The 22,661-nt window shown below is 40.4% G+C and overlaps 1 pseudogene; it reads right to left on the bottom strand.

Annotated features, from left to right (window-relative positions):
- Positions 1–10,449: 10,449 nt before the first annotated feature.
- On the bottom strand, positions 10,450–10,548 carry LOC116868815 (annotated as a pseudogene).
- Positions 10,549–22,661: the final 12,113 nt, after the last annotated feature.

Here is a 22,661-nt window from a genome sequence, read left to right as displayed (position 1 = left end):
TCTTTTCCTGCATTTTGTGGTTCTTCTTCTGGCTTCTGGATATGGTAGCTGAAGTCATGGGGCCTCAACCCTTCTTCTTTTCTAAAATATGAATTAAAGATTCTGCTGTGTCCTGCAAATTTGATGGATCATGGTTTATCTTAATGCCAGCAAAAGGATTTTGGTCTCCGAAAGCAGTTTCTTGTGACTTAAGTTTAGCCACATGCGGTCCTGTTGGCTCAGAGCTAGAGGACCACAAATGAGTTTTTCTTGATCTGCTTTCAGAATGTGGAATATGATCTAGATCACAGCAAACCCCAAGGAAACCATTTATGTGAATGTGAAGAATAATGCCAGCTTTCATTTGTATAGCACTTCACTTTTCAGGCTGTTTTCAGGTGGACTTATGTGACCCAACCTGTCCGCTCTTGAGGGATTCTGTGTTGCCCTCCTTTCAGGCAGACGGTAATGGTGGTCTGTCATGGCCTCACCTCCTGCTAGAATTGACTTGTGTCTGCTCTTAACTCTCTTCCTTAGCAACAGCCCCACTCTACCCCTGCTATGATATTACTTTCTACTGCTCTTTTAATACCCTGACTGGCCCCAGCCCAGCCTGGTCCCCTTGACCTTGTACCCCACATAGGTCCCCATGGCTCACAGAAAGCTTCAATTCAACTGGTCTTGAAAGTTGGTCTCAGACAATGGCAACCGTGTAAAATTGGTAGTCCAAGAATTAAAACTCTCTTTTGGTTTGGGTCCACTAGAGGCAGAGCCTGAAGCAGGGATTGTGCATGTGAACTGTTGAGAAAGGGTTCTCAGTAAAGGAGGAGGCCAAGCAGGATAGGGCAAGGGAAGGAGCCCATCAAGGATGTGTTCCCAGCTGTAGTCTGATCCATGGGATGGGTCTGGGGGCTTTGGAGCAATATCTAGGCTGCTCTTTATTGCTCCACTTGGGGCAAGAGGTGTGGCCTTTTGTGCCTCTATAGCAGTCAGTCGTTAGTTGGGAGCTGCCTGGAGAGAGGATTGGGGGCTCTAACTTCCCAGGGAAGGGAGATCCATCAGATGAGGGCAGTTCTCTGGAGGAGGTGGGAAGTTGTGAGTGGTCAGCAGTTCACACTTCCAACAGCATTGATTGTAGATGTGCTGGCCCAGTACTGGGGATCTGGGTGAGACGCTAACAGCATCTATAACTGGAGCCTGTTGGGCTGAAGAGCAAATCAACCCATAATTAATTGTGACCTGGATGTCCCTAGATCTCACCGGGCTGTGGGTATACATGAGGTCATGTTGACATTAGTAGCTAATTAAGCTAACAATTTGGCTCTATCTCTTAAACTTTACCACTCTGTGCCAAGATAACTATTTCAGAGGGGTCCAGGAGGAGCATCTCATATGTGCTTGTTAAAATTCTGACCTACTGCTTTCAGCTATCCCTGTTCATTCTGTGACTTCGGGTCAATGTGTGATCCCATTGCCATTGGTACCACTATTGGCTGGTTGCAAATGATGGAAGAGTGTGGATATTTTAATTTAAGTTAAAATGAAAGTAAAGCAATAGAGTTGTATGTTGCAACTTTCCTCGTTCATAAGTGATATTAGTGACTTCTTTATGAATCAGATATGAGTTTTTCAATGGCGAAAGAATACTTCTTTAATTTTTTTATGCTATTCCCATTGTAAAGGCTACAAACAAAACAAGTTTAATCTGCATTTTTTCACATTTTCTCCACTATTTTTTAAAGCTTAAGCCCTGATATGAGCCTGATATTTTCTCTTTGACTTGATTTACTTCATTATGCAGATGCTTTGCATTATATTTATTTCCATTTTTTCCTTTATAACTTCTGGCTTTTGAGTCAGCATAATAATCTCCTACAAGGTTATTAAAAATAATCTTCCTGTGTTTTTTTGTTTTTTAAGTAGGCTTGTGGGGCCCAAACTCACGTGGGGCCCAAATCATGACCCCAAGACTAAGACCTGAGCTGAGATCAAGAGCTGGATGTTCAACCAACTGAGCCACCCAGGCACCCCTCCTCTTGTGTGTGTGTGTTTTATTGCATTGGTTTTTTTGTTTGTTTGTTTGTTTGTTTTTTAGTGTTTCAAGTAAAAAAATATTTTTAAACATTTAAATCTATGACTCCTTTGGAATTAACTCTGTTCCATTAAAGTAAGGATAGATCAAGCTTTATTTATTTTCAGATGGCTACTCAGTTGTCCAAACTATTGAATAGTCCACTAATTCCCCACTGATTTGAGATGCCTCCCTGATCATATATTACTTTTTTTAATATATGGGGGTCTATTACTGGATCTCTTTTGGTGTCCAATGTGTATGGGTGCCAGTATCACAGTATTTTAATTATTGAAACTTCATAAAATATCAACAAATGTATGCTCTAGTCTCCCACTAATGTAACACTTTTTAAGATTCCTTCTCACTACTTAAAAAGTCTTTTTCCCATATAAATTAAAAAAGGACTGGGCAATGCAGTTTTTAAAAAATCTTCATACTTTTCTTTGCCTTATGACATCTTTATAATATTGACATTTCTTGTCCAATGGTCTTTCCATTTGTTGAATTTTCTCTTTATACCCTCTAGTGATATTTTTGTTTTCTTCATAGAGGCTGTGCACATTTCGTATGTAAGAGCTTCCCTTGTACTAATCTTTTTATAAGCAGGGACTTCTGTTATGTCTTTGATCTGGTTGTTATTTGTATTTATGAAAGTTGTTGGTTTCTACATTTTAAATTTGTATCTTACTTCTTTGCTAAATTTATGTACTATTTGTTGTGGTTTTTTCAAGTGTCCGTTTGAATCTAAAGAGTGCCTATTGTGGATAGCATTATATACTTGAATCATGTTTTTTTTTAATTAATTAATTCAATTAACCTCTGACTTTTACTTGGAGAAATTAATCCATTTTCATTTAATGTAATCGCTAATACAGGTGGATTTATATCAGCCAAGTTGCTATTTGTTTTCCATATCTTATGTGGGTTTTCTTGTTGTTGGTCCTCAATTACACTATTACTGCCTTCTTTTGTGTTTAATAGATAATTTCTGGTGTACATTTTTATTCCCTTGTTTCTTTTACTTTATATTTCTGCCTTATTTTCTTATTAATTCCCTGAGAATTGTCATCAACATCTTAATTTATATCAATCTAGTTTGGATTAATAGCAACTTAATTTCAATAGTACATAAAAACTTTGTTCCTATAAAGTTCCATCTCTCCTCTATTTTATGTGTTATTGTCACAAATCACATTTTCACACATTGCCCAGCAACTTACATTTATCCCCATTGTGTTATACAGTTGTCTTATAAGTCAGATAGGAGAAAAGGTGTTACAACTTACATTTACCCTTATTGGTTATACAGTTGTCTTTTAAGTCAGATAGGAGAAAAGGAATTACAAACCAAAAATACATTTATACTGTCTTATATTTACCTATGTAATTATATTTGCTGGTGCTTTTTATTTTCTTCATGTGGATTTGTCCTTTCTTTCATTTCTAGTCTGAAGGCCTCCCTTTAGAATCTCTTGTAGGCAGGTTTGCTAGCAATGAACTCTCAGTTTTATTTACCCAGGAATGTCTTAATTGCTTTTTCATTTTTGAAGGATAATGTTGTCAGACATAGAATTCTTTGTGGGCATTAAAAAAAAAATTTCAGCACTTCATGGATTTTTTTATGCCATTTTAAAAATTCAAGTATAGTTAACATACAGTGTTAGATTACTTTTATGTTTACAATATAATGATTCAATGCTTCTATATGTTGGTGCTTACCAAGATATGTACTCTCAGTTCCCTTCATCTATTTCACCCATTCTCCCCTTCCACCTCCCTTCTAGAAACCACCAGTTTGTTCTTTGTATTTAATTCTGGTATTTTTGTTGTTGTTGTTGTTTGTGTGCATTTTTTCCTTAAATTCCACACCTGACTAAAATCATATGTCATTTGTCTTTTTCTTTTCTTTTTTTTTTTTTAAAGATTTTATTTATTTATTTGACAGACAGAGATCACAAGCAGGCAGGGAGGCAGGCAGAGAGAGAGGGGGAAGCAGGCTCCCTGCTGAGCAGAGAGCTTGATGTGGGGCTGGATCCCAGGACCATGAGATCATGACCTGAGCCGAAGGCAGAGGCTTCAACCCACTGAGCCACCCAGGTGCCCCAGCATTTGTCTTTTTCTTACTGATTTATTTCGCTTAGCCTTACACCCTCTAAGTCCATTCATGTTATTGCAAATGGCAAGATTTCATTCTTTTCAATGGATGAATAATATCCCATTGTGTGTATGTGTATGTACATGTATGTATATGTATTTAGATACATATGTACCACATCTTCTTTTTCCATTCATCCATCAATGGACATTTGGACTGCTTCCATTTCAGCACTTTGAGTATATCATCCCATAGCCATCTGGTCTTCATGTTTGCTGATGAGAAACCAGCTGATAATTTTATTGAAGATTCTTTGTACATGATGGGTTCTTTCACTAGATTTAAGATTCTAATCTTTGCCTTTGGCTTTTGGTACTTTGATTTTGATGTGTCAAAAGGTGAATCTGAGTTTATCTTGCTTGGAATTCATTGAGATCCTTGGATGTGTGGATTAAATTTTTTAAAATCAAATTTGGGCAATTTTCAGGTATTACTCCCTCAAATATCAACTTTGCCCCCCTTTTCTCTCTCTCTTCTCTTTCTGGGACTTTCATTATGTGTATATTGGAATTTTGAAGGTGTCCCAGAGGTCTCTGAAGCTTTTTTCATTTTTCTTTCTGCTTCCCAGAATGAGTAATCTTGAATGACCTGTCTTCAAGTTCACTGATTCTTTTTTTTTTAATATTTTATTTATTTATTTGACAAAGAGAGAGAGATCACAAGTAGGCAGAGGGGCAGGCAGAGAGAGAGAGGGTGAAGCAGGCTCCCCACTGAGCAGAGAGCCCAATGCGGGGCTTGATCCCATGACCCTGGGACCATGACCTGAGCAGAAGGCAGAAGTTTTAACCCACTGAGCCACCCAGGTGCCCCCACTGATTCTTTTTACTGTCTCCTGAAATCTGTGGTTGAATACTTCTAGTTAATTTTTCATTTTAGTTATCACAGTTTTCAACTCCAGAATTTCTCTTTGGTTCCTTTTATAATTTCTACATTGTTGTTGATATTCTGTTTGTTGATACATCATTTTCATACTTTTCTTTAGCTCTTTGGACATATTTAAAATATCTAATGTAAGTCTTTGTCTAATAAATCCTATGTCTGTGCTTCTTCTGCGACAGTTTCTATGAATTGCTTTCTCCCCACCCTTATGTGTTGGTCATACTTTGTTTATTTGCATGCCTTATAAAATTTATTGAAAACTGTACATTTAAAGTAACATCACATCAAAACTCTGGAAACTAGATTCTCCCTCTCCTCAGGATTTGTTTTTGCTGCTCATTGTTGAAATTATTTTTTGTTTGTTGAATGAATTTTCTGAATTCTATAACGTCTCTATCTTTGTCATGTGTAGCTACTGAAGTCAACTCAGTGAGCTTATAGTAGACTAATGATTGAACAGAGATTTTTCTCAAATGCCTGGAGGCAAGTCTCCAGTTTTTGCCTGGGTCTTATGTGTGTGTTGTTACATGAGTTCATCACTCTGCCAGGCAGTTTACAACTCTGCTTTAGCCTTCATTTCCTGCTTGTGTAGAGCCTCTAGGTAGAGTTGAGAGTGTAGATTCTTCTCAGGTCTTCGCTGAGTATTCTCACAGCTACATCCAGTCTTAGGCAGACAAGTAACCTTCTAGATTCCTAGAAATTCCTCAAGTGAGGCCAAAAAAACCAAACCAGTTGCTTGGGGTCTTCCAGTGAACCACCATGACAAATAACCATGATTATTTGGAACTGAGATTCATTCTACTCTCTCTGGAATTCAGAATACAAACCGTTATTTTTTAAGGCTACCTCTGAGCTGGGGATCAGGAGATTGGAGGGTCAAAATGCCATGAGGTTTTTGTTCTTACCAAGATTCAGCCATATTTGTATGTGTTCCCAAGGATGCTAGATGCCTAGCATCTTTAATGTTTAATTTCCAGAGTTCTGAAGAAGTTGGTTCTGGCTGTTTTTGCCATTTGATTTATTGTGTTTATGGAGGGTTGAACATTCAGAGATTCTTACTCTGCCACTTCCCACTGCACCATTCATGCCTCTACTTCTCTTTATACAACTGCCCACTCCTCTCTTGTATGTGCCCTGTTACTGCCAGCAGAGCTAAGTGACTATAGTTCTTGTGCTAGTCATTCCCTAACTAGACTCTCTGTTTCTCTTACTTCAAATTGTTGTGAGAGAAGATCTGATTGAAACATCTCAGGCAATGGAATGATTCACTCTATACTAGTCATCCATTTTTATTTGGAGTGAAAGATGATGTATAAACATGGCCACATGGACTATTGTCCTATGCAGGAGTTGTGTTGGGAGATAGTGACAAGGAAAAGGAAGACAAGCAGTCTTGAATTTCCAGCACAGACTTCACAGTTAGTTTCCCACTCTCTCATGCATATTCTGGAAATTTGTTTCTTGGAATGCAACTCTCAGGTCACTCCCCTCAGGACTGGGCATGTACTCTCTTCCCACATTTCTGTTCTCTATCAGGCCCTTTCTTTTATTCTGCCTGGGTCATCTCCCTGCAGGGTTGCTGAAGACCAAGAGAATCAGTTCTCCTTTTCTCTAGTACTTCCCTTGAAATAAGCACACAAAACCTTCATTTTTCAAGAATATTTACTCCTTTCAGAAGAAGGAAACATAGTTTAATAAATATTAAAAAGTTAGGCCATTTCTTCTCATCTGCCTGCAAGGTTCTGCACCAATATTGTGCTGATCTTTGGGTGCAAGTTACACCTTCACTTCCACCTGCCTTTGTGTCTTATCCTTTATTTTGGTATTTAAATTAAGTGGTCTCTCAACTCTCTAACTACTTGCTAGTTTCTGCTGACTTTGCACTATGCCTAGTTTTTCTAAATTTTCTATTTTTGAGTTTATCTGCTGCTATTTCCAGGATGCAAGACTACCCATCCACTTATCAAATCTTTCATAAACAAATCATTCAGTATTCAGAAAAATCATATGAGAGGCACAGTGAATAATTTTTGTTAATGTTAGCTGTTGGTTTGTGTAGCAGGTGATATCGATGCTCTGCTCATATCCTGTTGACCCACAATAGAAATCACCCATAGTTTGATTAAACTCTTCTTATATAGGCGAACGGCTTTCTACCTTAAACACCTAGGTCTGTGTCTTCCTGAGGACTTCATCTGGTTATAGGACATTCTTGGCTTATAAGATGGTCATGCTGGAAGTGTTGGAGAATGAATCCTCCCAGGAGCAGCCCTCAAGCAATGATAGATGAAGGTTGATGAATAAGTTTCCTGGCTTGCTCAGGAGGACAACTCTGAAGTGTGTCTTCGAGAGTCCTTGAGATCCAAGCAGGATTAAATCCTAGTTGCTCATAGCCTTAGCCTACTCTTTAACACTCTGTGTTGTTTCTTTTTTATTCTTTTTCTTCCCTCACTTCCTTTTTTCCCCACAATATTTCCTGGAATTCTTCCCAAATAAATTACTTGCTCCCAAATCTTTTCTCAGGGTCAGCTATTGGGGGAACTTGAACCAAAACAATAGGATAATTGGCTTTACTCAAAGTTTCTGAAGACAGTGATGCTATCTATGGTAGGCAAAGGGAGGCTATGATTACCCTTTTGTGCAGATACAACATTTGTTTATGTGTTGCACATATTCTAGTATGGGACTGAGTTGGGGAGACATCTTGAACTTCAGAGAGAATTCAGAGAATTAAGATTGAGTTCTGAGTGCCTCCCGAAGCCACGAAGATTTTTGCCAGGGGAGCTCTAATCAGAGCTTTCCAGGAGGTTGTCATAACAAGTATGCCCATTTTATGCAAGAAAACTGCTGCGCAAAAAGAACATCTTTATCAACTTTTAGACCATCATAAGGGGTACTGATGTGGTCTCACCAAAAGCCACATTATTATCACACTCATGTCAACAGCCACTTAAGAGTCCTCATGTTTTTGTAAGAGCTTTTTGCAAGGTGATGATAAGAACAACTTGACTAAATATTGCTTACAACCATGGTGAGTGAGTTATAAGGCCAGCTGAAGGTGCTCTCTTGATCACAGTGGTTCATTAGGTTGTTGAAGATAGAAGAGTCTCAAGCAGACCCATCCAAGTATGTAATGGAGTTATAACAAACACCAGCTGCTGAGAGATTAGAGAAGCTTTGGAGAAAATTATCTGGGTCCTCAGAGACATTACTGGAAAAGCAAATTGAAAGTTACAGATTCACTTATGTGTGTCCAGCTCCACAACACTTTCTTCAAAGGAGAGATTCTGCAAGCTCATGTTGGTATTTCTGGAGGAAAAAAACATGGGTGGGATTGAAAACAGAAAAGACATTGCAATGCTACTATTTGTGTTCAAGAAGCAGAGAAATACATAAGATCACAAGAGAAACTCTTTATGTCAGATATCTCATTTACAACCCAGATTTTGAAATCTCAAACATTTGCTGCCTCATGTCAGGAAGGAAAGGCACCTATCAGAAAGAGAGTGATCTGTTACATAGTTTCATATATGATTTCCTATAATATATTAAGAATCTATAAGCTATTATCCCTAATTTTATTGGTAAGGGAATTGAGGTTTGGAGAGAAAGCATGACAACCAAAATGTTGAAATACCAAGTACTGGTTTTCTCTAGTTCTATCCAGTCCTTAAGGTAGGACTATTCCCCAACTACTATTTCCCAGACCCTGATATTGCCTAATACAGTAAGGTGGCTGACCTCACAGGTGTGATGGTGGGGATGGAGGCCAGCCCTACTCTGCCCCTCTCCAATGCTGCCTCCTTCTCTCAGCGGGCGACACATGGTCTCCTTTCCAGCACCCACTATTTCATATGGTCCTGGTTTTGCTTATGTGTTCTCACAATGAAGATCATTTATGCTCCATGCCTTGCCTTGTCCCGCCTCTTCTTTAAATTGAAAAACTTTATTATTTTGTAAAGGGCATTTAGAACAAATAGTTTATAATCATAAATATCAAAATGGAAAACCTGAATTCATCTTGGCTCTCCTCTAACTTCCAAGAGGAGAAAGAACTCTCCAGGGCTAAGGTTTTTAATTTACATGTAGTTCTATGTCCCACCTCCCACTATACTGTGGAAGCTGGAAATCTGAAAAAACCAGACCCCCTAACCTTTCCAGGCTCCCTTGCAGGTAGGGTTCTAAATTCAGTTTTTGCCAGTGATATTTATTCACGCAGAACTTGGATGTTGGAAGGGAAATGGAGGCCACCTTTCTGCAGAGATGGTGGCTGGTGGGCACCTATGACCTCCATATTTGCAGTGATGTGTTGTGAGGGGGACGGTGCTGGTGGCACTTGTGAGGGCAAGAGCAAACATAGTCTCATGACCTGATGCTGCAGTGGTGTGGCTCAGCAGTGGTGCCTGACTTCTTTATCTTCAGTTCTTCCACAGATGTTGTAAGCACTAAAGTCCCTTATTAAATGCCTTCTAAGAATAGCTGCTTACCAGTCCTCCTGCCAGTCCTCAGTTCCAGTTGCTACCACTATAAAACAAATCATCTCCAAACTTAGTGGCACAAAATAACAATTTTATTTTCTCAAATAGGCATAGTGGCTATGGTTCGTCCCTTCTCCATGAAGCTATGATGACTTAACATCTGAGGGTGCCTTACCAGTTGGGGGCTGGAGTAATTTAGAAACCTCCTTACTCACAGGTTTGGTAGTTGATGCTAGCTAGGCTGGAACATCAGCTGGGACTGCACCCACACAGCCAGGGCTTCCTCCCAGCATGGTAGCCTCGGGTTGATCAGACTCTTTGTATGCCAACTAAGGCTCCCACAGTGAATGTCCCAAGAGAAACAGGTGAAGCTTCCCAGGCTTCTCTGTCCCCAGAGGTCATCCTTTGCCATTCTCACTGCATTCTTTAGGTTGAAGTAGTCACAAGCTGGCCCAGACACTATGGAGGGGACCTCGTCTACATCTCTAGATGGGAGGAGCTTCAAAGAATGTATGGCCTTAATTTAAAATGCCCTTAGCCTTCCTAGGACACCTGGGTGGCTCGGTCAGTTAAGCACTGACTCAGTTTTGGCTCAGGTCATGATGTCAGGGTCTTGGGATCGAGCCCGATGTTGGACTCCTCCCTCAGTACAGAGTCTGCTTGTCCCTCTCCCTCTTCTCCTCTCTCTCATAAATCAATAAAATCTTTAAAAAAAAACAACAAAAAACCCTTAGCCCTCTTTCCACAGGCTATCTCAGTAATTGCTCTTTTTCCAATTTCACTGTGTAAGTTGAAGCATACAGCATGATAGCTTGTTTAATTTACACATATTTGTAACGGTTACCACAGGAGGAGCAACCAACATCCATCTTCCCACATAGACACAAAACAAGGGATGCTACCCATGTCATCCTTACACAAGGACTATGCTAGTCTTCTCTGTGCCATTCCAATTTTAGTTTGTGTGCTGTCAAAGTGAGCACTTTGTTTAATGGTGGGAAGGGTATTCAGACACTGAGGTTTTATTAGCATAATGATGTCCTTGGATCTACTTCTGTTTCCTACTCAAACCAACAAATTTTAAGTTAGGAAAGAAAAACACTTTAACAAATATAGAGGTAGGGGCGCCTGGGTGGCTCAGTCATTAAGTGTCTGCCTCTGGCTGGGTCATGATCCTGGGGTCCTAGGATTGAGCCCCACATCAGGCTCCCTACTTCTTCCTCTCCAACTGCTCCTGCTTTGTGTTCCCTCTCCTCTCGCTGTGTCTCTCTCTGTCAAATAAATAAATAAAATCTTAAAACAAAACAAAACAAATATAGAGATAAGACGAAAAATACACCTGCTTAGTATTACATACTTCAAAGAGTTTCTCTATCAAAGACAACTATCATATGATCTCCCTGATATGAGGGAGAGGAGATGCAACATGGGGGGTTAATGTGGTAGGAGAAGAGTAAATGAAACAAGTTGGGATTGGGAGGGAGACAAACCATAAGTGACTCTTAATCTCACAAAACAAACTGAGGGTTGCTGGGCAGAGGGGGGTTGGGGGGGGTTATGGACATTGGGTAGGGTATGTGCTATGGTGAGTGCTGTGAAGTTTGTAAACGTGGAGATTCACAGACCTGTACCCCTGGGGGAAAAATATATATATATATATATATGTTTATAAAAAATAAAATTATATAAAAAAAAATAAAAAAAAATAAATAAAATAAAATAAAAAAAGGAAAAAAAGGAAAGGAAAATGTCTTTCATTATATATTTCCAAACATAGTATTTTCAAATTATTTTTATTATTTTTTTATTATATCATGTTAGTAACCATACAGTACATCATTAGCTTTTGATGTAGTGTTCGATGATTCATTATTTGTGTATAACACCCAGTGTTCATTACAACACTCCTCCTTCACCACCCATCACCTGGCTACCCTAATTACCCCCCCTTCAATCTGAAACCCTTAGATTGTTTCCCAGAGTACATAGTCTCTCATGGTTTGTCTGCCTATCTGATTTCCCCACCTTCAGGTTTCACTTCCTTCCCCTGATGTCCTCCATGCTGGTCCTTATGTTCCACATATGAATGAGACCATACGATACTTGTCTCTTTCTGCTTAACTTATTTCACTTAGCGTAATCCCCTCCAGCTCTATCCATGTTGATGCCAATGGTGGGTGTTCAACCTTTCTGATGGCTGAGTAATAGTCTATTATACATATGAACCACATCTTCTTTATCCATTCATCTGTTGAAGGGCATCTTGGCTCCTTCCACAGTTTGGCTATTGTGGACATTGCTGCTATGAACATTGGGTACATGTGCTCCTTTTCATTACATTTGTATCTTTGGGGTACTCAGTAGTGCAACTGCTGGGTCATAGGGTACCTCTATTTTTAACCTTTTGAGGAACCTCCAATATTGTTTTCCAAAGTGGCTGCACCAGCTTGCATTCCCACCAACGGTGTAGGAGGATTCCCTTTTCTCTATATCCTCGCCAACATTTGTTGTTCCCTGTCTTAATTTTTGCCATCTAACTAGAGTAAGGTGATATCTCAATGTGGTTTTGATTTGAATTTCCCTGATGGCTAATGATGTTGAATATTTTTTCATGTGTCTGTTAGCCATTTGTATGTCTTCTTTGGAGAAGTGTCTGTTCATGTCTTCTGCCTATTTTTTGAGTTGATTATTGGTTTTTAGGTGTTAAGTTTGAGAAGTTCTTTATAGATCTTGGTTACCAGTCCTTTACCTCTAATGTCATTTGCAAATACCTTCTCTGTTCGGTGAGAGGCCTCTTAGTTTTGTTGACTGTTTCCTTTGCTGTGCAGAAGTTTTTTATCTTGATGAAGTCCAAAAGTTTATCTTTGCTTTCATTTCCCTTGCCTTTGGAGATGTGTCATGAAAGAAGTTGCTGAGGCCAATGTTGAAGAGGTTACTGCCTATGTTCTCCTCTAGGATTCTGATGGATTCCTGTCTCACATTGAGGTCTTTCCTCCATCTAGAGTTTATCTTTGTGTATGGTGTAAGAGAATGGTCGAGTTTCATTCCTCTGTATGTAACTGTCCAGTTTTCTCAGCACCATTTATTGAAAAGACTGCCTTTTTCCCACTGGATATTTTTTCCTGATTTATTGAAGATTACTTGACCATAGAGTTGAGGGTCCACTCCTGGAAACTCTATTCTGTTGCATTGATTTATGTCTCTGTTTTTGTGCCAATACCATACTGTCTTGGTGATCAAAGGTTTGCAATATAACATGAAGTCAGGCAACAAAATGCCCCCAGCTTTGTGTTTCTTTTTCAAACTTCCTTGCAATTTGGGGTCTTTTCTGGTTCGATACAAATTTTAGGATTGTTTGTTTCAGCTCTTTGAAAAATGTCAATTGCATTTTGATAGGGATGGCATTGAAAGTGTAGATATCTCTGGGCACCATAGACATTTTAACAATGTTTATTCTTCCAATCCATGAGCATGGAATATTTTTCCATCTTTTTGTGTCTTCCTCAATTTCTTTCATAAGTGTTCTGTCGTTTCTAGAGTATAGATCCCTTACCTCTTTGGTTAGTTTATTCTTCGGTATCGTATGGTTTTTGGTGTTATTGTAAATGGAATTGATTCCCTAATCTCTCTTTCTTCAGTTACATTGTTAGTATATAGAAAAGCAGCTGATTTCTGTGCATTTTGTATCCTGTCACATTACTGAATTGCTGTATGAGTTCTAGTAATTTGGGGGTGGAGTCTTTTGGGTTTTCCACATAAAGTATCATGACATCTGCAAAGAGAGAGAGTTTGACTTCTTTGCCAATTTGAATGCCTTTCATTTCTTCTTGTTGTCTGATTGCTGATGCTAGGACTTCTAGTACAGTTCAACAATAGTGGCAAGAGTGGGCATCCCTGTCGTCTTCCTGATCTTAAGGGAAAAGCTCTCAGTTTTTCCCCTTGAGGATGATATTTGCTGTGGGCTTTTCATAGATGGTTTTATGAGATTGAGGAATGTTCTCGACACTCTGAAAAGTTTTAATCAGGAAAGGATGCTGTATTTGTCAAATGCGTTTTCTGCATCAATTGAGAGGATCATATGGTTCTTATCTTTTCTTTTATTAATGTGCTCTATCATTTTGATTGATTTGTGAATGTTGAACCACACTTGCATCCCAGGAATAAATCCCACCTGGTCCTGATGGATAATCTTTTTAATGTACTGTTGGATCCTCATCATTAGGATCTTGTTGAATATTTTGGCATCCATGTTCATCAGGGATATTGGTCTGTAATTTTCCTTTTTGATGGATTCTTTGCCTGAACCCTTTGGGATAAGGATAATGCTGGTCCTACGAGTTTGGAAGTTTTCCTTCTATTTCTATTTTTTTGAAACAGCTTCAGAAGAATAGGTATTATTTCTTCTTTAAATGTTTGGTAGAATTATACCCTGGGAAGCCATCCGGCCCTGGACTCTTGTTTGTTCAAACATAGTATTTTTAAGTAAATAGAATCAATACAGAAACGTAAACACCCCTTCCTTTCAGAGAAACCTCCCTTGGACTCCCTGTTAATCAGGCTCACCTGTTCCATTTCCTCATGGTCCCTTATTCTTGGTCCTCGTAACATATGTCTCCATTTGTAACAAAATATTTCTGTGATATTTTCTATAAACTTTTTATTGTGACAAGTTGCAAATGCCCAAAAGTAGACAGCACAGTATCATGAACTCCCATGATTACCAGTTTCAGCATTTTGTCAGTTCTTGGGCAGTCTGGTTTTATCTACAGCCCGTATCCACTTCCTCTCTTTTGAAGCCAATCTAAGACAGCCTGTAAGATTTCAGTATGTATCTCTTAACAATAAAGCCTCTTTTCCCTAAATGCAACTGCAATACTATTACATCGAAAATAAGAACAATAATTATTCAACAACAAAGATCCAATCAGTTCCAAATGTCTAGCTGTCTCACTTAAGTTTTAGAGGTGGTTGAATCAGCATCTAGGGGCACCTGGGTGGCTCAGATGGTTAGACACCTGCCTTTGATTCAGGTCATGATCCCGGGGTCCTGGAATTGAGCCCCACATCAGGCTCCCTGCTGGGTGGGGAGTCTTCTTCTCCCTTTGCTCCTCCCCTTGTTCATACCATCTCTCTCTGTCAAATAAATAAAATCTTTATGAATCAACATCTAAAAGGGAGTCCCAATTATGGAATTACTTGATATGTCTTTTAAGTCTCTTTTAATTTGTAGGTGTTCCTTTCCACCCCTTTAATTTTTCTCTTGCAGGGGCACCTGGGTGGCTCAGTGGGTTAAAGCCTCTGCCTTCAGCTCAGGTCATGATCCCAGGGTCCTGGGATCGAGCCCCACATCGGGCTCTCTGCTCGGCAGGGAGCCTGCTTCCCTTCCCCTCTCTCTGCCTGCCTCTCTGCCTACTTCTGATCTCTGTCTATCAAATAAATAAATAAATAAAATTAAAAAAAAATTTTTCTCTTGCAATTTATTTGTTGAAGTGGATTGTTTGTCCTATGCTGACAGTTCTCTCTGCATGTCTCATATGTTCCGCTGTTCTTATTTTTTCCGTAAATTGAAAAGTGAACAAGAGGCTTTTTCAGATGTGATTATATGATTCTTTTAATGAATGCCTGTTCCCTTCTCTAGACTGTGAACCTTATGGAGCCAGGCTCATGAATATTTTTCTCTCGACTGAAAATTTAGCATTTAGCAAGGTGCCTTCTATATGATAGGTACTCAGTAAATATTAGTTGAATAAATGAATGAATGGGAACACACACGGGAACTATGCACCCAGAAGAAAGTAGCTATACCTCTAGGCAATGAACTATAATGCTCCCAGGCCCCATTGATACCTGAACTTAGGCCCCTGAAGACATTGCAGAATTTAGGTTCGTTCATTCATTCATTCATGCATGCATTAATGTCACATGCCAGGTGCTGTTCTAGGCACCAGTATACATCAGGAAACAGGGAAGAGTCATACCTTCTCAGACGTTAAAATCTGGGTAAGTTGATTTTTCAGAAGGTGACAGCCTAGAAGGGTTGCCAGAGGCCCCTGGAAGCACAGCGGCCATTTGTGACAGCAGAGGGAGATTCTGGGGCCAGTTCAACCAAGGTGAGAATCTTAGCTCCATCATTGGCTAACTGTGTGATCCTGGACAGATAGTCTAACCACATAGCCACATTTCCCCAGTCTGTAAAATGGGGGAGTATTGCTGACTTCATGGCTTGTATGAGAGTGTAGCTGACTCTTGGAGCTCTGCTCTATCATATTGGCCAGTTCTTATGTCTTTCTTCCTTTAGGCTTTGCCTGGTGCATCCAAGATGTAGACCCAAAGTGCTGAAGAAGTGGCTTCCCTCAATTTCCCCAGCAATCCTTAATCAGGGGAGATGGTGAAAAAATACTCCAATTTCCATCCTCAGCAACACAGTAATGAAGTTGTCCCTGCTGTGTCTTAGAGGGTTCCCATTGTGAGTTCCTGTCACCCACCACTCACTAACACCTTCTTTGCTGGCTGCCTTCCATTTCCTCCTTCCTTCCATACACCTTCACTCTGCATCCTAGGATCACCTCCCAGTAACTATGTTTACCCATACCTTTACTCTGGCTCTACTTTGGGAAGGGGCATCAAAGGAAATGAGGTAAGAACAATAGCTAGTAGGTCCTCTAAACAGTAAGATCCAACACATACTTATATGTAAAGGACAGCTGAAATGTCCACAATAACCAAACTATGGAAAGAACCTAGATGTCCATCAACAGATGAATGGATAAAGAAGATGTGGTATATATATACAATGGAATACTATGCAGCCATCAAAAGAAATGAAATCTTGCCATTTGCGATGACGTGGATGGAACTAGAGGGTATTATGCTTAGCAAAATAAGTCAATCAGAGAAAGATAATTATCATATGATCTCCCTGATATGAAAAGTTGAGAGGCAATGTGGGCGGTTTGGGGGGGTAAGAAAGGAATAAATGAAACAAGATAGGATCAGGAGGGAGACAAACCATAAGAGACTTTTAATCTCAAAAAACAAACTGAGAGTTGTCAGGGGGAGGGAGTAGGAAGAGGGTGGTGGGGTTATGGACATTGGGGAAGGTATGTGCTATGGTGAGTGCTGTGAAGTGTAAACCTGGTGATTCGCAGACCTGTACCCCTGGGGCAAATAATACATTATATGTTAATTAAAAAAAGAAAAAAAGCACAGAACAATCACACGTATTAAATTTTAATACCACCAAAATAAATAAATAAATAAGTAAAGGACAGCTGAAAGTGAGAGAAGAAACAGAAATGTTCAAATCAGAAAAGAATTCAAAATGATAGGGACTGGTAAAGATTCAAAGTAAAGAAAGCTTCCCCATCCATTCAGGTGTCTCTCAGATTGGGTGCTGAAATGTCACAGCTCAGGGATCAATTGTCAGGGCTATGCTCCAAAGCATCAGGAATTGGTTATATGAGGATCACTGTACTCTCAAGGAGAAGGTAAAGGTTGTGAAATCTATTTAAGAAAGATTTCCATCAAAAAATGAGTAAGTTTAAAAAAGAAGTTGGCACTTCAAACAGATGGTAAGCTTCTATTATTTTGGAAAATTCATCACCGTTGCTGGGCTCCTTCCTGGGCAACGGCAGATAAAGGAGATGTGATTGTTCCAGCACCTGCACCAGCATTTGTCTCGCTGCAGGCAAGGTGTGGCCAGGCATTGTGGATGGAGTGGGCTCCTCATTATCTCGGCCATTGTTCCAGGAATCAAAGCTGTAATCAATGCCCATGCCTTATTCTGCATAACTCAGCCACAATACGCAGAGAAGTGAGAAAATAGGTGATAGAGTGAATAATGTTCTCAGGACCACATTGCATGCAAAACACTGCATTTTCCAGTGGATTCTTTTTATTTTAATTTTTTCATTACCAAGGTAATACATGATCATCACAAAACCATGAACAATGAGAAATGTATAAAGTGAAAGCCCCTCTCCCGTCCTCCAGTCCCACTTCTGGGATGCACCATCATCAGCGTCCTGTGAAACAGCTAGAGACGTGCTCTCGGGCACACACCCACATTGCCTTGCTGTTTTCACTCTGCCATCTATCCATCCCCGACATTTTATTCAGCGGGTTGTCTCACAGAATTCCACTGCATGCATGTCCACACTCTATCCAGTTCCCTTTTGGACATTTATTTTGTACAAACATTTAAACACAGGACATCTTTTTACATAACTTTGTGTACAAATGAGATAATTTCTGAAAAAATGAATTGCTGGAATTAGAAGAACTAGGTTTGAGGGCATGCACATTTTTGCCTTTTGCTTAATGCTTTCAAACTGCCCTCCAATCAAGGGGAAAAAAGAATTTTATGGTTCCTTTAATTTGCGTTTCTTTTAAAATTAGTTATACTTAAGTTCCCCGCCCCCAACATTTATTGGTCTTTTATATTTTCCTATGAACTGTGTGGAAATAAACAAAGACTGCCCAAATGAGAACAAGTAAAGGCTATTTGTTCAGAGCTTGCTAGAGCCAAGGAGCTGGCCATAGTTTTTTGTGTTTGGCCTGAGACTCAAAGGCAGGCAGAGGAGTTGGAAAGGTTTGTAGTGGGAGAAAGGGAAGGCTTCAGGTCAGGTGTGCCCTGATTGCAGGGTTTTGGCCTGGGGAAGCTGGAGCAGGCTAGCTAGCTGCCAGTGTCCTGCGTGACTGGTTAGGGGCAAATGTTTGGCTTTCTCTGGTCTGTCCCAAGTTGGATGCAGGGGCATAAATTAGAGAAGCTATCAGTTATCGATTGTCATGACTGTTTGGGGCCAGTTGCTGTAGAGATGGTGGTTTTGGCTTCCTGGACCCGTTGCTGAGCCATGTGGATTTTCGGTTTCTATTTTCATGTGTGGTCCAGCCATTGTCTGCCCATCTGTCTAGTCTCCCAACTGCTTTCATTTCTGTTACCTAGATTTCTACTGGGCTGTTGATTTTGTTTCCTGGCAGTTTGTGGACTTGGAGCAGGGACTCCAATGATATCGATGGTCAGGATTTCGTTGCATAAGTAAAGTCAAGCTTGTTTCTGTAGGCATGGTGGGGAGACTAGGAAGACTAGGAAGCACATGTGGACAGTCTCTCCTGCAATGCAGTTCTGTTGTTCAGGAGGAAAAAGGGAATATTCAATCCCATAAAACAATGTTCTTTGCACAAACAAAGCAAACCCGTCTGGCTCTTGTTTGAGGCATATATAAAGTTGTAGGTGGGGTTGCTCTTTCGGGCAGAGTTTAAGGTGTCTTTATGGGGTGGGACAGAATGAGACCTGCAGAGGCTTTGTATTGTGGAGCCTCCAGAAGGAAGATGCCTGCATGGTAGTTCTTGTCATTGGTGCCACTCTGCACAAGGCTTGTATTTAAAGATCTGAGCACCTTCATTATGCTTTGGACTAAAATTTAAAATTGACATTATCGATCTATTAATCTTTAATCTTGGGAGAATGAGTCACTTACCAAAAGGTCTATATGTGCCTCTTTTGCAGGGTGGGGCAGCAGCATGGGGTCAAGAATGCTTGGTTGCCACAATAGCTACCTTCCACCTGGCTTTGGATTCCCCTTTTACTGTTTCTGAACTCAGCACCTGACATCTGCAGTTTCTTTTTTGGAGGACTACCTTTGGGCTACTGGTTCCTGGAAGTTCCTTTCCATCTCCCTTTTAACCTGTGAAGAGGGTGTGCAGGTATGGAAGCTGATGCATTCCTTGGGCATGCCTTACACTCCAGAGCACGCTGTGGGACCCCCTTCCTGGTAGGTGTTTGCCTGTAAGGCACCCTTCCCTGACCTGCTCCTTTTCTCTGTCCTGCCTCTCTCCTCTGAGAGCACCTCCTTAATAACTCACTTTCCCACCAATTATTGTTCCAGGGTCTGCTTCTAAGTCTGCTTCTAAGGAAGCAGACTTAAAATAGCATCAAATTCCTAACTCTGTCACCATTTGTTTTGTGACATTCATACCCTCTCCAGATCCCTGCCCACATCTAGAAAATGAGAGTATGGAATAAATCCTTTCTAAGGGTCTTTAACCCTTAGAGAGGTTTATACTCCATGACTTCTTTAAATCATGGTTACATATTAGGTTCCCTTTAGAGAAGGTGTTCTTGTTTTTTGTTTTGTTTTGTTTTGTTTTGTTTTAAGACTTTTTTGTTTATTTATTTGACAGAGAGAGACACAGAGAGAGGGAACACACAGGCAGGGGGAGTGGGAGAGGGAGAAGCAGGCTTCCCGTTGAGCAGAGAGCCCGATGTGGGCCTCAATCCCAGGACTCTGGGATCATGATCCGAGCCAAAGTCAGATGCTTAACGACTGAGCCATCCAGGCACCCTAGAGAAGGTGTTCTTAATGTAAGACTCATTCATGGCTTTTGGTTGGTCAGCGAACCCCTGGGAATTGTATCAAAATTGTGGGAGGTTTTTCTGTGGAGTGTTCACAGCTTTCGTAGATTTCCAAGGAGCCCATAACCCCCAACCAAGTTAGTAACCACTCTTTTTAATTTTTTTTAAGATTTTATGTATCTGAGAGAGAGACAGAGAGCACAGAGGATGAGGGAGAAGCAGACTCCCCACTGAACAGAGAGCTTGATGTGGGGCTCAATCCCTGGAACCTGAGATCATGACCCAAGCCAAAGGCAGACAGTCACCCAGGTGCTCCTAGCAACCACTCTTTACAGCTTATTGTTTAAAGACTTCAAAAGGACTGTGGAAAGAACACAGTCATTTTCCCCAAATGTTGATCTTTTCAGATTAATAATGATTTGATTGAAACCACTTAGTATTTATTTTTAAATGGTGTAAAGTATGTGCTAATTGTGGTTGCACAACAGATCTAATACATTTCTCCTAGTCCAGGTTTTTTTTTTTTTTTTTTTTTTTTTTTTTTTTTTTTAAAGATTTTATTTATTTATTTGTCAGAGAGAGAGGAGTGAGAGCGAGCACAGGCAGAGTGGCAGGCAGAGGCAGAGGGAGAAGCAGGCTCCCTGCCAAGCAAGGAGCCTGATGTGAGACTCGATCCCAGGACGCTGGGATCATGACCTGAGCTGAAGGCAGCTGCTTAACCAACTGAGCCACCCAGGCGTCCCTCTCCTAGTCCAGTTTTTAATGACATTTTCTCTTGTAAATATTATCTTTTTGTAGGTTCAGGCTGCCTTTGACCTTGCAATTGGGGTTTGAAATAAATGACATTTTCCCTTTTCAGACAAATGTTGGATATGCCAGCCTGACATTGTTAAAGGAGAAAATATGTTTGCCTGTGATTAATAAAGAATATGAAATCCACTTACCTGAGTTCCTCTCCAAGCTCCTCTCTCTGCCTCTCTCTTCATACACAGACAGACAGACATGATCGTATACTAGAAAAACACCACAGAAGCTTTCATCAAATTTTTAAAGGATTCAAAATCTGGTTTTGACAAAAGCAGCTCCAGCTGGTTACAGTTAAGACCCACTTGTTATGCACACAGTAGGTCAATAAATTATGAGCCAAGGAGCTGCTCCAATTTTTAGAACCATTAGGTCCTATGGGTAAACCTCATGGAGCAGGGAGGGGGCAGGGTGTACAGAAGGCTCTTCTGGAGAAATGAAACCTTTCCTCTTGCGCATCTGGGTCAGCCGTGTATAAGTCTTCTTATCAAAGATATTTTATGAACTGGAATCATAAGAATTTATATAAAGATACAGACACAAACTCACACAATGCATATGGAGGTAGTAAAGAACAAGTAAGTGATGGTGAATTAAATGCATTGAAGTGTTTAGCCAGCTTTATAATAAACCAAAAGAGGGAGGCTTGGGTATGTGTGATGTCACCTTGAGAGTGAAAGGTATTTATATCTTTAAATGAAGCTATTATGGGCTGGAGGCTTTAGGAGGTGAGGACTGGACTCCAAAACTCAGATGTAGGCCCATTGCATACACACACTTATGCCTTTGCTCACTCTCTTTGTGGCTTTTTAGTTACTGAAGGTCAGGTCCCATACTCATTGTTCAAATACTGATTCCTGTCCTGGGACTTAAAGTTTAGGGAAAAAAAGATGGAAATAAACTAACATACAGACACGTGAATATCTAATTACTGATTATGAAAAGATTTATCAGGGAAGTGGTGCCAGGAGAAATCAGCAAGTCCTGAGAAGCAGGAGCAGAGAGGAAAAGGGAAGCCCCACAGCAGGCTACCTAGGGCAAAATCTTGCAGAGGTTACTTGCAGTCTGATCAAGCAGGAGACTGTGGCATTTCAGGTATGGCTGGGAGTTCATGCTACTCTTGGAAAGGGGCTGAGCTGTCATGTATATCTGTTAGTCACTGTCTACTGTCTGTAAACTTCCAGACACAAAGTGGCTTCAGTAACCTGATAACCATCCTCTGAATAAGAGTCATTGGCCTGAGCCAATGTGGAAGGGCTGAGGAGGAGCACACAGACCCTGTGGTGGAAGCACTTGAAGAAATCTGGTCTGAGTGGTGATCAACTCCACTCCAGGAGTGGTTCTGAGATCTGAAGGTGGTAAGAATCAACCAGATGAAGGGATGTTTTGGATGCATTTGAGATGGAGAATAAAGCCTCCACAAGTTCCTGGAACAGGATGAGCCCAGAGGAGCCAAGGAACTGGCTGAGAACAGGTGATAGAGGCAAAATGAAGTTCATAAGGCAAGTGAGTCTTCTGGTCAAGATGAGCACTGAGTTCCCACCTCAGTAAGCCCAACTTCTCCAAACACAGTACAGTGATGCACAAGATATGAAGAGACAAGCAGTGATTACTCATCTCTGCAGACAAGAAATACAACAGAAACACAAAATAGCACATATAGAGCTGGGACCTCCAGCTTCCTGAGCTGCTGTCCTGAGGAAGGCAACAGCAGCTGGGACTTCAGCTTCTGAGAGGCCTAAAAGCAGTCCCTTGAACAATACAGACCTGATGCAGGCTCACTGCTTGAAGCAGGAATTCTATATACTGAGAAACAAAGGTAAAAATAAATAAGACCAAAGCCTCAGTCTTCAGGTTGTACCTTCAGGCAAAAATCAACAAAAGTAACAAAGATCTGGCTTTCTCCTGGCAATTGTTTTCAATTACAATGACAGAAAA

Source organism: Lontra canadensis, unplaced genomic scaffold (assembly GCF_010015895.1).
Source record: "Lontra canadensis isolate GAN:19392208 unplaced genomic scaffold, GSC_riverotter_1.0 scaffold16, whole genome shotgun sequence".
Classification (NCBI taxonomy): Eukaryota; Metazoa; Chordata; class Mammalia; order Carnivora; family Mustelidae; genus Lontra; species Lontra canadensis.
The sequence above is the reverse complement of the archived record's forward strand: the minus strand, read 5'-3'. Positions and strand labels throughout refer to the sequence as shown.